General features: G+C 40.2%; 1 long non-coding RNA gene across 1 annotated transcript; it reads left to right on the plus strand.

Moving 5' to 3' along the window:
* Window positions 1-4,278: 4,278 nt before the first annotated feature.
* On the plus strand, window positions 4,279-8,938 carry LOC122992254. The gene is made up of 2 exons (XR_006406003.1): window positions 4,279-6,347; window positions 6,442-8,938. It is a non-coding gene; the product is annotated as an uncharacterized LOC122992254 (long non-coding RNA).
* Window positions 8,939-10,595: the final 1,657 nt, after the last annotated feature.

Raw genomic sequence — 10,595 nt, forward strand, 5'->3', positions numbered from 1 at the left:
AAATCTCTTCAAACTGCAACATGAAAGCTGAATGTTGCTCTGCTGTTGCAGTAATCATCCGTCTTAAATTAGAGCATAGAATCAGTGATGCTAAAGTGATACTTTGTTTTCTTTGAATGCTTTCCAGTTTTAATCTCATCCTATCGCCTTGAGGTTTACTGACATCACTTCTGCCACAGTATTGAAAAATCAAGCCAGATAAAGAGGGCAGAGGCATGGGGGGAAGAGAAGAACTCAACATGCATGTGTAATCATATTATTAGTGACCCTGGATTTATATTTGACATATAGCCATGGGAGATTTGATCTTGCATCATTATTTTCGGAGATAAAGCCAATAATAGCTGAAATGAGTACAAAGGCTTACAGACGATTGTCAGAAAGAGGCAGTGGAAATGTCACTTTGAGTTTCCTGGGGGCATAGCTGCATATTTCCAGGGTGAGGTTGGGTGGTGGGTGGAGGGGGGTGGGGGCACTGAAGCTCTCCATGTTTATGCAAAGACACATCCAGCCTCATATTTATCTAACCAAGAAAAAGAAGCAATGGGCCCAAGTATGCCTAAAGGACATTGTTATAGATATAATGTTTAGAGTGGAGATGTCGGGCTGAGCTGGCTGCAGAGACTGCAGACATATTTCGATAATGACCGGCCAATTAGAGTCCTTCTGAGAAGAGACTGCTGCCTGGGACAAGTGAATCATCATTCTGAGCCTGTTATGGCCACACTGTGGTTTTCATGGGACATTGAAATGGAGAAAACAAGAGCTACCAAAAAGGCCCAAAGAGAAACATCCTGTTTCTAGGGAAATATTAATCTTTGTCTTATTTGAAAACTACAAGTGGGATAGGTGATTCTTTGTGTTATTTTGTAGAAAATAACCGGGAAAGGATAATTCCAGTCTTTTCTAAAGTCATTAATTAGCCTTTTTCACAGAAGACATTTTGGCTTGTCACAGTAGCAAAAACACAGGTGTGAATAATAAAATTAATGATGGATGAACTCTTCGAAAGCTGCCTCAGTTTCAGGGGTCAGTATGCTGACTCACTGTCACAAGTCATCATTGTTATTAATTCTGCCTGTTTTTCCTGCTCTGACAGGTCTGGACAAATGTCTGCTGTGAAAAGGGTCTATTACTGTACATGAACTCACCAAACCCCCATATAACGTGTTCAGCCCTAAGGTACAACAACACTATCATGGGAGTGAGGACTGAAGCTGTCAATCAATCAATCTCAAGGCTGTATAAGGCCACATACTCCTGAGGAGAGGTTTAATCAAGTAATAGGCCTTTTCACAGCAGACTTTCTGACATGTCAAAGCAGGAAAAGCACAGGTGCAATTGGTAACATTGATGATGGCCGAATCCCATTCAGTCTAAGGTGCTTTCCATTTGGCTAACGAGGCTCCTCGGATGGACGATGGAGGAACAAAGGCAAAACATTACAGCCACATGGGATATCCTTGGTTGGTTAGCATAAGTCTTAAGTGATGTCAATTGCTTATTATTGCTTATGATTTATTTATGGATTATTGTTATTTGTTATTATTACTTAGGCTATTCACTTACTTGAATTATGTTTATTTGCACAATAATGCACCACATAGCTGTTTAAGAATGTGTATATTGTGAAATTCACTAACAAAGACCACGCCATTTGAATGGTATAGAAATAATTTTATTTGGGTTGTCAAGAGGGTTCAGGATTGGATGAGGATAGTGTATGGTGGGCTGGATGGGGGTCGAGGAGAGGGACGAAGGGGTCGATTGCTGGGGGATGAATGGGAGCTGAAGTTTGGTCCGGGTCGTGTACGGTGGGATGATGGGGTCGAGGAGAGGGATGAAGGGGGTTGATGGCATGGGGATGACTGAGGACCAAATGGCATCACAATGAGGCTGGAGCATCTAAGAACCCAGGGGTCGAGACTCAGGGTGGGGGACATGTCTCGATGAGCTTTTCTGCTTCGTCATCCCCCAAAGATAACTTCATTGGACTAAATGAGAGCAGGCTCTTTGAATGTCGCTTAGGTAGGTAAGGAGGCTTGGGAAGAATTCTAGAATTTTATTTATTTATTTAATTTTAACAGGTGGTCTGATATTTATGAAGGTCGAGGGATGAGGGTCGAAGGGTGACGGATGAAGGGATGAGGGTCAAGAGGTGAAGGGATGAGGGTCAAGGGGTGAGGGATGAAGGGATGAGGGTTAAAGGGTGAGGGATGAAGGGATGAGGATCGAGGGGTGAGGGATGAAGGGATGAGGGTTGGGGGTTGAGGGATGAAGGGATGAGGGTCAAGGGTGAGGGATGAAGGGATGAGGGTCAAGGGGTGAGGAATGAAGGGATGAGGGTCGAGGGGTGAGGGATGAAGGGATGAGGGTTGGGGGTTGAGGGATGAAGGGATGAGGGTCAAGGGTGAGGGATGTGTGTGAAGTAGTGAAATGTGTGGCTCATAGACACAAGGATGAAACAAAAACACAAGACAATTAAGACATAGGGAGCAGGCATCTGGGGAAATACGACCTGGCCCTAGCTAGGGCTGAAGCAGTCTGTTGCTGCACCGTAGTGGCGGCAGGATGGAATCATTGGTGTGCTAAGTGTGGGTGGCGCTGGATAGGGAACCCGCAAGCAAGTGGTCGGCTGGAGCAGTGGTGGAACTGAAGGCTGTGCAGAACTGGAAAAGCCTGGCTTTGTAGGCTGTGGAGGGGATGTCCTCCTCGTTGGGGGAACGTTGGAAGCAGATGACAGTCTAGTCGGCGATTCCCTCGAGTTGTAGGGCTTGATATCTGGGTCAGGTGGAATGCATATGTAGTCCACTGAAGTTCCATATGAAAGAGTCATGAGTCATAAACTTTCGATGTGATTTGGCTCTAATAAAATGGACTCGACTTAAGCACTTAAAAGGAATTTGCCACTTTGAGTGGATCTCCACACAGTATTGGTGGTAAACGCAGTCAGTAAATTCCTCAGTGGCTGCCATAGTGACTGGGGAAGCTCAAGATTATTTATTTATTTTTTAAATTTATTTATTGCTTTTTAATATATCGACATTATGATTTTGAAGCTGTGCCGAAGTGACACAGGCAAAATTTTAAAAAACCCCAACTGTTCTGTTTGCTTGTTTTATGCTATATCCTAATTTGGATAGATAGAAAATTGGCAAAGTGGTCCTTTAAGCACTTGCCTTAGATATGTTTAAACCAGGATTTAGCCATGGGATAACCATCAGGCGTAAAAAAAAAAAAAAAAGGGCCTGAAAACTCCAAGCTTAAAAATGTTAACGTTAAAACATAATGACAGAAAGGGGAGTCAAAGTGAGCAATAATAATTAAACAAGCACCTGTTGTTGGGATGCCTAAGAAATAAACAGGAAAAATTGGGATGAAAGGTTAAGTCGGGAGTACATGAGAAGTTCAGCCTGGCCTTCAGCTCTTATTATACATCCTTTATATATCCATGATCCATGGTTCTGCTGTAGTAGGCGGCGTTGTGACATCATCGGTGTGCGTCGGCCCGGTGGCGGACAGTGAACCCGGAAGAGCGGGAGGATTTGAGCTGCCAGCAGAGGACTGATAAAAGTAAAGTCTTCATAGAGTTGGGAAGTTTGTGTTTATCAAGCTTTCGTAGGAGTGGGACGACTGTCTCGCTGAAAGCTCGCTGGAGGTGAGCAAACGTCCGGTTGAAGATGTTAATAGCGGGAAAAGAGCCGAGTCCGAGTGGGCTATGGCGTGGATGCTGTGGAGCGTTTGGATTCCAGCTGATCAGAAGCGTGGCGTCTGGGGGAGAAGGGTTCCGTGTGGATGTGGTGGTGGAGGAGGTATCTCGTTGGTACTGCCGAATCGAGTTGTGGATGGTACGTTGCCGAGGAACGTGGATCGCGGAGCACGGGCGGGAGGTAAGCCTTTGCGATGCAAGCCTGTCATAGGTCAAGTGAGAACTGAGACGAACCCCTGAGTGTGAAGACCTGAAACCGACAAAATAAATAAATAAATGGCTCAATAAATAAAATAAATGAAATAATAAAGAAAGAAATGTAGAAATAAAATGCCCATTTATCAAATAAATATGCAGGTTGATTTGAAAATAAATAAATATGCACAGAAATATTAAAATAAACAAATACAATTCATTTATTTATTTATTTGACAAATTCCTTGTTTTCCGTATTCACTTATCTTCGTATTTATTTATTTCCTCATTCATTCTTTTATGTTTACATTTATTTCTTTTTACATTTATTTCTGTTTTCATGAATTTCTCTATTTATTTATTTCTGTATTTATTTATTGCTGTATTTCTTCACCCATATGATAATGAGGGGGGTGTGTCTTGACTATTCAGGCATTAGCAATCAAACCAACACACACCACAGCACTGTGACGAGACTTCAAAAGTGTCAGATCAGACAGTTTTCACAAAGACCGGAGGTGTACAGCTGGAATTGTAAAATGTAATGTCTAATTAATATTTCGGTAACTCTGCTTGTTTCGACCACTGCATGGAAGTTTTATGTTCAGTGTCAAATGTAGAGAATGTGAAGTTGACGTCAAGACCATGTTGAATTTTGGGTTCGCGCCATGTTTAAAGGATCCCACTGTCTTTCTGTTGGTGAGTTGGAGCTATGAGTTGGTTACTTTTGACAACATTCCTACATCAATGAAAGTGTGTTTTCCGCTTACACATGTAGATACTTGCATTGCGTACGCGATGTTCAAATTAAGTGCGTAAGTTAAGTTTGCACAGTCAATTGAACCTGTAACACACTCAAGCTAACTGGCTATGATTTAGCGTTAGCTTATCCCAGTTGCTGTTGCTTTATTAAGCAAACAGCTATCAGTTTGCTGTTAATAGCTGCTTGTTAATAACTCATACACATCCGCCTTTTTGTCTCACAGTAACGTTAAACCGTTTTTTTTATGCCCAACAGTTTACTCTCAGTTCATATCCATTAATGTTCAATTCAATTCACCAGATTATCTTAGCTTTCTAAAATATATGGAGTTCTTAAATGTCTGACTGCTATTTGACACATGTTGTTGATAACCAGTGATATAACTGAACAACACTGAAGACCCACTCCATTTTAGAATATATTTACTCCTGAACAGCTACTACATTCATGAAATGACATGAAATATGTCATATTTAAACTTGGAACATCTCATGTTATACTTCAGTCCGTCAACAGGCCCACAGTCTGCAGCAAGGGGCAGAGCATCCTATTATTATTGTTATAATAATAACTCCATTAAAACAATAAAAAACAGCTGCTTTTTTGCAATTAATTTATCCTATATAATCAAAAGTCAAAAATCAAAAAGATATATCACACACACAAAATGGCAGCATATATATTGCATCTCGGCATTTAACTGTTTTCTATTATTTTTAGAAAGTAAGCGCTGTGAGAATATACTGTGTGAATAAATAATGATTGAATTATTTTTAGGACAGGCTTTTGTCAATTAGGTAGTTAATCATGCCTCACATACAATATCACCCGGTATCAACTGGTAGATCAATTACCTGCTGCAGCTGATCATTAACCAGACTTCCAGCCTATGGACCAGTTTATGGCTATATAGGTGAAAGATCTTCACAGTCTGATTTTCCATTCAATTCCAATTATTTTGACCAATACTGTGACTTGATCCATTTAAAAAAGGAATCCTGCAACTATGTGCACTGTCAGGATTTAGCAGGAGCTCCAGCAGGAGGTCCAGACACAGGAGAGCATGACTGTGTCACAGCATTCTATTCTTGCATCACGTAATAATCACAAGGCTATTTGAAAGATGTCATGATAGTATGTGCAATACTCTGCATTAAACATGGGAGTATTAAATCCAGCAAATGATTAAATACACTTTACAAATGTCAGTTTTAACACTGGCTGACTGGCCCACAGGCAAGAAGCGCACACATACAATTTACCTGGATAAATAATCCTATACCTACAGAAACAACATGCACAAATGATAGTGATCTTAACTGCATGTATTGATCATTCTGTAGACTAGTTATCATATTAACTGTTGTATCTCAATACAGACATCTAGGCTACAATCCTAGATTGTAGGCCAAACATGCACCACTTGGCCTGTGTGTGTGTGCAAAGAAATATCATGGTGCCTGTCCTCAAAATTTACTTTGATGGAGAAAATGAGATCATGCAGGACTACGATCTCACCCGAGCCTCTATCGATGCTCTGATGAGACTACTGCCACCTGAGGGTAGACGTGGCTGGGAACACCACATCACAACACTCATAACTGTGTGTTTGCTGGCACACGGGTTGTCATACAATGTGGTATCCCGGATCTTTCAAGTGCCCACGACCACTGTTTATAGGTATATTATTTTGAATAACATAGGCTAATATATTTTGTCACAGTATGATATGGAGCGCTTAAACATTTGATATATCGTCTACTCCTGTATGCAGGCTGGTCCACAGAGGGGTGATGAGGATTCCTGCCCTGCGCCAGGACATAATTAAATTCCCATCACCCAGGAACTGAATGAGGTTGGTCACCAGCTCCAGCTACTGGCCAACAGTCCTGTGTTTGGCATGTGTGTTGGTGCCATTGATGGATGCCACGTGAGAATCAAAACACTGCCAGGACCCAGTGGGCAGGAAGCTCTTCACATCTATCCAGCTACAGTCTGTGTGTGATGGGAAGGGTAATTTCCTAAACACTTCTGTGGGATATCCAGGATAGCAGTGGGATCTTTAGAGATGTTCTGTACCCTCCCCAAGGGTACTTGCATAAGCCATCCTGTTGCCACTGCAAGGGAGGGTACAAAGCAGGTTCAACCAGCGCCATGCCAAGGCCCTCTCAGTAACTGAACATGCTTTTGGCATGTTGAAAACCTGCTGGCGGTCCCTGCTGTTCAGGGCCCTGGAGGTGAACCACAATTTCGCACCTACTGTCATTACCACTTGTGCTGTCCTGCCCGCATAGTATTTGCTTGACAGCAGGAGACATCCTCGAGCCCATGCAGGACAACGTTGAAACCTCTGTGCCTCCATCACGTCCAGTGAGGAGGGAGAGGAGTTCATGTGTTCAGAGGGACAAGCTGGCCGGGCAGCTCTCCGCTCCAGTTGAGCATGTCGCTCCCTTACAGGAGCACGATTATTGATTACCCTTTTCATTTGTTAGTAGGCCATATTGTTTGTAAGTATTTTCTCCATGCCCTGCCTTTTTTTTTTTTTGCAGATGTTTTGTTAATTGTAGCAACGGGCATAAATGTGGCAGGAAAATTTTTGTTTTTAAGTGGATTTATGGTTTGTTCAATTGTCTCATAAGTTCTTCTGTATACTGACTGACTTTGGCTTGATGTGTAGAACTGCCTCAGATCATATGGACTGGGAAAGTTTTGATAAAGCCCAATCCATGTGTTGACACATCTTAGATCCACATAAATGAAGACTTTGACTTGAAATCCAAACTTTTTGTGTTTTATACACACACACACGTCTGTTAACACTTGTGAACACAAGATTGGTTGAGTTCTTTGATTTAAATTTGGAAAACATCTTTAACACCGACTCTGATTGTGTAACATGTCAAGGTGTTTTACATATGAATGTTGCAGATTTTAAACCCTTTGATTTTCCATGTCAGTGTTTTATAGATGTTGTCCTTGTACATTATGTTAAACTGCAGACTTGAAACATCTGGCAGACATTTTTAATTCTGAGATAGGAAAAAAAATAGATTAGTCTAACTTTGAACTGTATCTAGAACTATATCACAAAGAATTATCACAAAGAATTTAAAAAAACACGAACAAATGATTCCTTTAAACCTTTAGCTGTTACTCCAGGGCTCTTTTCAAACCTCATTCTGCATTTTGCCCTTGGAGGGAGAGTGGCCAAAGTACTAAATTTACTCCATTTATAGGTGATTTGTCTAACTGCGGACTGATGAATATCTAAACTCAAAAAAAATCAAACTAACAATTCTTGATTGTAAGTCTTCTGAGATTTCTTTTTTGCAAGGCCTGGTTCACATCAGCAGATGTTTTTTGTGAATAACTCAAAATATTTGAGTGTTTTTTTTATGAGTCAAAGTAGCTCTAGCCCAAACGGCCAATCTCGTTTCATTGATTGGACTCAAGGTTTGCAAACACCTGATTCCAGTTAGCTTTCATTGATGTCATTAGACTAGGGCTTCACATGCTTTTTCCAGCCTACAATGAATGTTTGAATGATGTATTCAATATGGACAACAACAATGTAATAATTTGGGTGTTATTAGCTACAATAGATTGTGCTTGTTCATAAATGTAACTTAGATGAAGATCTGATCATGTCAAATTACATAAACACAGGTAATTTCAAAAGGGTTCACTTACTTTTTCTTGCTCTTGCTTTTCTCTCTGTATATGAAGAACATCTGACACTATCTTATATCACATTTGTAGATATAAGATAGTGAGTAGAGTCTCGTTGATGCCAGAAAAATATTTTTGATTTATCATATGTTTCACAATGTTTATTTTTAGATCTTTGCTTGGTGCTTCTCATTCAAATATATATTATCATACATATCATTTTTCTGTAAACATAGTTACTTCCTTCATCCGTCCCTGTAAGACATGAGACTATATCAGATTTCTGACAGTTCTACTCATAATAGAAATGTATTCAGGGTGTTAATCATTTCCATAAAACAACACATAAGGCAGCTATGCATGTACATGTACTGCTAAGCATTTTTATAAATACAATGTTCTCAGGCTCCCTCTGGGATTATTTTTTTTTCCTTTGTAGTAAAAAAAAAAGCTGTTAGGTCATTAAGAAACATGATCACAACAAGAACGACCATGGACCACTAACATTTATGAAGGGCTGCTTCTGCCATGCTCCAAAATGTGCCACATGAGGAGATGTGGAATTTATACATTGCACCATTTGATAAGACTTCTGCATTGGATACACCTGTGTTTCTCAAAGCCTCCTCTCTCCACCTGCAGGCTACTGCTTTAGCTTAGTTAACATTATTTCAAAAAACCTCTTTTTCCTCCTACCGTTAGTTGATTTGGATTTCCGTTCCATTAAAAAAATCAAAAATGTTTGAGGATACATTTGTAGGGTTCTCAATGAGAAGCTATTTATCTCTCTTTTCTTTCTTTGGCTGGACCAGCCGCGGACCAGCCCTAGAACCCTGGATGTTTGTCTGTCACTGACTGACTGACTGAGTGATGAAGTTACACCATTGGTCGGCTGGCCCAGTGTTAGAGTTTCCCCATTGACCGTTGCTCTTTCAAAATAGGCTCTTTCAAAATCTCTTTGAATTGGCCCAAACAGTTTCAGTTACGTCCTGGGGGCGTTTACAGCAGAGCCCTGAAATAAGTTTTAAAAACACACATTTGGCAATCAAAGCATCTCACACAAAGGCTCCAACACTGACAGGAGCACCAACCCACAGATACCAAGGGACACCATGTGTAGCCCATAGACTGTATAAAAATAAGATGTAGCTTCAGTGTTTCCGGTTAACAGCACCGTGCTGGGCAGGTGACAGGTGTGTTTACAGTGTTTGTCTGCTCTGAAAGACATCATGGATGTAATTTTGTGTGTTTTTGTTTTACAGCATACTACACAACAGCTTTTTGGCATTTTCCTGTTTCTTCTATTATGTGAAAGTGCAATTCTTTCTCCCAAAAGGGGGCAAGGCCTTGGTGCTTAGCGCTTGATGACGTGATGCAGGGGGAGTTAACAGATAATTAGAATAGTTATAATTACAATTAAAATAAATTCTCTTTCAACTCAAACATCATTTTTTTTTTTTTTTTAACTCAAATGAAGCTTAACCATGTCATGTGATATGGTACTTCAGTACACTTAAACAAAAAAAAAAGAAAATTGCAGATGAACATTTAATATCCAGGAATTCACATTATAGACACTACCACTGACTATCCCTGTAACAAATTGGCCACAATTACGCACATTGACCATACACAGTCCAGCCATGTACTAGGTTTTGACCTAGTCTTGTATTACAATATAAAGTTATTAAGCTATTAAGCTTAAGTTATTAAGTTAGTAAGCTCTTTAGCTAACTCACAGTTGCTGGTTCACCAGTATGGCTTCTTGGGACACTTGAATGGAACTGAGCCATTATTAATTTGATCAATTCCACCTTTGCTTTCCTGCTAAGTCAAAATGGCTGATGCCAAATTTTCAGTAATTTAGTGGTAACTGAAAGTTAGCGAGTAAGCCTTTACAGTGGGAAACCAATTGTTTCTTCTACCTAAATACCTGTCCCGCATGGCTAAAATAAGTAACCTGTCAACACTATCTATACACTCACATTTTTGCCTCAAATATGATCCTATAGCCATAGTGTTTTTTATTCACCTTAAGTATGGCTAATGGTACAGTGGCAATAGAATAGAATAGAAACAATGCAGAGTACATATACTGTAATTGTACTGAGATACTGTCATTTAAATGGACAGTTGAATATACAGCAAATGTTGGTTAAATAAATGCAACTAGATGTAATCAGCAGTCTGAGTCTCCCTCTGTGGTTCACTTAAGGTACTACACTGATTTTAAAAGTGGTTTTGTTCTTTTGAAGGTCT

The sequence above is a fragment of the Thunnus albacares genome, chromosome 11 (genome assembly GCF_914725855.1).
Source record: "Thunnus albacares chromosome 11, fThuAlb1.1, whole genome shotgun sequence".
In the NCBI taxonomy this organism is placed as follows: Eukaryota; Metazoa; Chordata; class Actinopteri; order Scombriformes; family Scombridae; genus Thunnus; species Thunnus albacares.